Here is a 6,357-nt window from a genome sequence, read left to right on the forward strand (position 1 = left end):
TAGGGAAAGTGAACCCTTTTTAAAGTGATGCTTAATGCACAGTAGGCTATTTTTACTGTGCAATAGTGTATTAGCACAGTTTTTGATGAGATGCTTTAATGCATGGTAAATAAGCTACTGCACATTAAAGCAAACGTGTAGATATAACCAGTGAAATCTCAATTCAAATACTAGACTGGCTTCACCCTGTACAGGAAAGATGAAATCAGAATGGAACAGGTGTGAAAAAGGGCTGTTGGGATGTTCAGGATGATAGACTATCATGTGAGAGGAGGCTGAAGGATCTTGTCTTGTTCAGCAGAGCAAGGTGAAGGAAGAAGGAGCTATACTGCTTTCTATAAATACATGAGGAGGATAAATATCAAGAAGGAAAAAGAGCTATTTAAGCTAAAGTACACAAGAACAAATGGGTATAAAATTGGCATGAATAAATGTAGGTTTGAAATTAGTGAGATTCTAATGATCAGAGGAGGAGGTTCTGAAACAGCTTCCCAGTAAAAATTTCTCTTTATAGTGCTGAAGTTAGGGATGGGTTTATAGGATGTGGTTGCATATGAAGGGAGGGACTGCACTCCATGCTTCAATTCTATGTTCCAGTCCCATGTTCATATTTGGCAGTTTGAATTATCAACATATCTTCTCATCTCTAGATTTTTACTGCTTGTTTTCATATGAACTGATGCTCTTTCCCGAAACCTTGTAGATCTCTTGTTACAGTTTCTAACTGAAGCAATTCAGTTTATATCAATCAGTCTCGAATTTTGGCTGATTTTCATAAACAATTTTATTGGACAAACTAAGGCAGATTTTTGTTACCTTAGAGACCTAAAAATATGTCTCAGAAAAAGTGGTGGGAGAAACATGGATTTCAGGGAAGGAATAAGGGGAACTGAGCTAAGCAGAGGAAATTGAAAAGGTGGAGAAATAGTGAGAGAGAGGAGAATTAAAGGGAAAGAGTCATTTGAAAGTCAGGCAAGACTAAAGAAGAGAGGATAACCAAAATGGAGAGAGGACAATGAGGCCATAGACACAGACTTTTATACTGGTGTAAGCTGTCTTCCAAATAATGAAAACATGGAGTAGACACATGATTTATAGTTCCATACTGGTGTAATTTACCAGGATCCTGTGTAGAAGTTAACCCAGGAATAAACTGCAGTAAAACTATACTAATGAAAGTTCTATTAGATTGGTCTGCTTCTGTCCTGGGTTAGCCATTTTCTCATTTCAAAAAGTTTATTATTGCCTTCCCAAGCACATACTCTGAGGTAATAAAACTCACTGCAGCAGCTACACTGGGAACACTTGTTATCTGTCTGCTCTAGAAACTGATGTAAGTTATGGTATCATACAAACTTGGTATAAGTTACATTGTTATTCAAATGTTCATACCCAGCATTGGGAGACTATGTAGACATTACATAGACAATATTTCTACATTGCAGAATATTGCCAGTTATCTCTGTTCAGATTTACATACCTGAAAATATCACCCTCTGCCAACATGGCAAAAGCTCCATATATAGATGTAACATATTAGCAAAAATGCTAGTACAGTTTATATTCACTGGATAGATAGTTAAGTATACCAGAAAAAGAACAACTTCTGCTCATATAAGCTGTGATTCGTTTGAGGGGTTTGCTGGTCTAGCTTTACCATACTAGCAATGCTGGCCAGTCCTTTCTAAAATAGACTAATTCAGAGTAGTAGAAAGAATATAAGGGTGAAAAGAAAGGACAAAAACACCAGTGATAAATTAGGTAGGACAGACAGCTTAAGACAGAAGTATCTCCCTCCCTTCACACACCCACATCCACAAAAAAATGTCACTCAGAGAGTTGCATATAACTTGACAGCTATGCTCTCCCCTCAGACCATCTAACTGGCTTTCATAATGATTACTCCAGTCCCAGGACACAATGACCAGATTCTCAGCTAAATCTTTATGACAGCAAGAAAATTTACAGTCAGATAGATTTCCCACTCAAAGGCATCCCTAATCTTTAATGACTTGACACAAGATTTCAGGAACATTATTCCAATGGAAAAAGCAATGCCTATAAATAATGTTTTGAACAAATCAAAATTAACCATATTATATATTTTTTCAGTATAACTGTCAGTTCACAGTCAAGCCTGGTATGTATTTATTTTACAGAATATATTTAAGATGTTTGTTACTTTATCATGTGATAAAGTATGCTATGTATCCAGTGTTATAAATGATGCTGGTGGCAACTGATGTAGTTAAGGTTGAAAAAAAAAATTTGTAGTAACCAAAAGCATTGAAACAACTCATGTGAGGATGGCAGAATGGGGTCCTGATTAAATATGAAAATACTTCTTCCTGCATTTTATTTATGATGAATATTGCAATATGCTGTACCACTGAGATTTTCAAAAATACCTAAGCAAAGTCTCATTGACTTTCAGTTGGACTTGGGTTTCTAAATCACAGGATACTTTTCATAATTACACCAAAACAAATCTATTTTCTTTCTATAGGAAAACACTTTATTATAGAAAAGAGAAGGCAAAAGTAGAACTCTTTTTTTCTTATAGTAATCAGCGTGTTTTTTACAGTTTCTATAAGCACATTTTAGCACTATAATTACTGTTTCTTTAGATCCTAATAGAAAGTCTGAAACATTTGCCATTGTCATTACTGGAGTTGGATTGCTTCACTGGTTCCCAGTTGCTACAAGGTACAAGTTAATTTTAAGAGAGTATCACATGGAAACTCTTGAAAGAAAGTGTGCAGAGTGGAAATGGAGTGAACTTGGTTTTTTTCTTTTAGCTAGAAAATCCTTGATAGATAGAAGCATTGAGAGAAAGTGGGGCATGATTTTCATTTTTTGTGAAACCCCCAGCAGAAATTTTCCTAGAGTTCCATGAGATGGAATTTTCTATGTTTATGAACTGGACCAGTTTTATTGTTTGATGAAAAATGTGTAATGTTACCTTTGCTATGCTAGAAATATATTGCCAATGAATGTTCACTGCATTATATTCTTTATTCATGTACAGTGATAATATCATTCCTCTTTGTATCACACTTGGCTTGTTATAAAAACATTCATCATCAACCATTGGCTTCTATACATGATGACCCCATTTATTGTCACTCCGTCCGTTTTAACAACCACTTACTGCCCATAATATAAGTGATCCATGCTGGGTAAATTTACTGCTTATCGTCACAATTATCAAATAATGTTCTAAGACTCAATTAGTTAAGAGACAATTATTGGCAAAATAATTTGTTGAAGAAATATATGTAAAAATAAACACCAGTGAAAAATGTTTTTTATTATAATTGTAACATAGGCATGTTGGGTTTTTTCTCAATGCCTGGGAATTTAGGATACTACCAGATCCTGAGTGCATCTTGTCTGTGGTTTTTGTTGGTTCCATGTGTAGGTTTTTATCAACATTTGACTGTGCTCCAGAGGAGAGAAAAAAACCTGGTTCTTAATTTAGCAAATAAGATCTTGAGAAACATACAGGTAAGATTTTAGATATCTTTCACTAGGATAGAGATTGTGTATGATGTATTAGCAGTTACACAGAAAACTGAATTAGAAAGGGGAATCTAAAGATTTAGAATATCAGTCACCATAATAGCTATATAGTGATTTCATTCTATTATGCATAACTGATATGTTGAAAGGCAACGTGATCCAGTAGACAGAAATTCTCTAGGACTAGAGTGTTGCTGATTCTCTTCTTGGTTCTGCCACTGATTTTCAATGTAGCCTTGTACAAGATGTTTTTCTTCTCGGTCATATTTATTTAATTTGTGAGCTGCTTGAGACAAAAACTAGCTCATGTTATATCTTTGTACAACACCTAGCACAATGGGCTCTGATCACAGCTAGGATCTTCCGATATTAATGTAATCCATATAACAGCAATAACAAATTGTAATCATCACTATGCTCCACAAATGCATATGAATTCAAGATACATGATTTTAGTTACAAAGTTGCCAGATTTCATATGTACTTAGTGATTTTTGTTGTGATTATTGGGTGATTATATTGCTCATCTACATCAATGAAAATCTGGCAGCTTTTTCTTCTAGAGTATATTGGGATTTTGTGCAACTTTTGTTTGCTAAATCATTATAATTTGCTGATCACTCAAGAGACATAGAATGAAGGCTGTCATTTGTTGAAATGGTGATGTGTGTTCCCAATACTCCCAAGCTAAGGGTCACAAAAACTTGCCGAAAACAAGATCACACACTATTCTTTTGTACTTTTAAATCTACATACAACATATCTGTTTCAACAATTAGTTTAATTTCTACAGATTGTTTCTTTCTTCCATCTCCTTCTCCCTAGATTGTCTACAATGTAAATGTGACCTATGGATTCTCTCTTTATTAATTAGAATGGATTAAGGCAAATCCCATTTTCTAGCCCTGTCAATGAATATAAATGACCATTAAGTATGAAACCAGCTGACTAATGAAAATGTTAGACCATTAGAGGGAATGGAATTTGAAAAAAAGACAAGTGACTTGTTCTGAGTTTCATATCTTGCTGAAAAGTACTTAAAAGAACAGCATAATAAAGCAACAACAGACCACTTCTGCTGCCACCTTCCATACCACTGCAACATAGATCAACAGAAGTACTTGGCTTGACTATTGATATATAGCTTCTGTTGAAGTCAGGTGTAACCTATGAAAGTTCATGCTTCTTTGAATGAGTTAGTCTGTAACGGCATTTATACATGTGCTTCAGGGTGGGAGGGGGGAGCTTTAATTGTATTAACAGCTAGAGTGGCTTTTGGGAGTCATTCTAATTAAAACACCAGTAGCACCTCATGTATTTAGTGTCCTGTGCTTCAAAATGGTCATCGGGGCACTTTAATTAAAGCTTTAGTTAAAGCACCTGTGCCACCACTGTGAAATGTGGGGATGCTGATACATGTGATGGCGAGGCTGCTGGAGCATTCTAATTAGAACTCTCCAGCAGACTCAAACTAATCAAGTCTGTTCCAATGCTTTCTAATTAGAAGGCATTGGAGCAGGTGCCCCATGTGTGTACAGGCACCCTATGGTGCTAACCTGCCCTATCTTTTACTCAACTTCAGACTAACATGGCTAATGACTTTTCTCTCTTGATCTAAAGTTATAGATATATGAGAGAGGGCAGAAATCCTCTTTGTGTGTCTGCTGCCCTGAGGGGTCAGGCCAATGCTCACGATCTCAATAGTGCACTGTTAGACAGGAGGGTGTGGTGTACAATTGCACATGCACACATAAAAAATCAATTAAGCACACATACACTCACTAAGTGCATACACCCCTACTATGCATACACACTCACACTAGCAACTCAGATACACACACATTCAAAATAACCAGTCTAGGTTCATACACACCTATCACCAGTTTAAACCCATACATGCTACACACACCAAATTTAGACAGAATCAGTTACCAACACCTGCACATCCAATACACATACATGGATTACTAATTCATGTACCACACCCCCCCAGTGATATATAGATATGTATATATATGTGTATTCACTAATTCACACAGTAGAAAGTAGAAGTGTAGGGAGTGAAAGTTGCTGGGAGTGAAAATCATCAGGACCGGTATTAGAACTGGTAGACAAGAGGGGCCTGGGCTGAAGAACTGAGGCTGGGGATAACTTTAGGTCAATTGACCTTAATTGATTAAAAGACAACGCCCAAATCCTGTAGAACATGGGAGCAATGCTGGCACAGGGGCTGGAACTGGACCCAGAGCTATGGGGGAGCTGAAAAGGTAGGTGGGAGAGGGAAAATGGGACCAAGGTAATGTATGGGTGTTAAAGAGGGGTTCTGGGTGTGGGGAGCCAGAGGATGGCTCCGGGGCAGCTAGAGAAGTTGAAGGGAGTGGCAATAGGTGCTGGGAGCTGGAGAAAGGCTCCAGCTGCTGGAGAAAATTGCAGGACAGCCATGAGGAGCTGGGAAGGTACAGGGGTTGGGGGGATGACTACAGAAGGTGTGGGGGAAGCCAGAAAACAAAGAGATGGACAGCAGAACATCACAGGAAAAGCAGCAGGAGAGACGGAAAGGTGGCAGGGGCAGCAGGAAAGCAGAGAAAGGCAGCAGAAAGTCACAGGGAAAAGACAGTAGGAATTGAGAGGAGATTGGGAAACTAGTGGAGAGGGGTGGGGGCTGGAGCTGAGAGAGAGAGAGAGAGAGAATGAGGCTGGAATTTAAGATAAGGAAGGGACTGGGATTCAGTAAAACATGACCTAACTCGGGGTTGCAAATGACAGTGGTTTTATTGAACAAGGGAGATGGTGACACAATTCCAAATTGGTTCCCTTGCACCCCCAAACCCACAC

This window comes from Alligator sinensis, unplaced genomic scaffold (genome assembly GCF_000455745.1).
Source record: "Alligator sinensis unplaced genomic scaffold, ASM45574v1 scaffold1012_1, whole genome shotgun sequence".
Lineage (NCBI taxonomy): Eukaryota > Metazoa > Chordata > Crocodylia > Alligatoridae > Alligator > Alligator sinensis.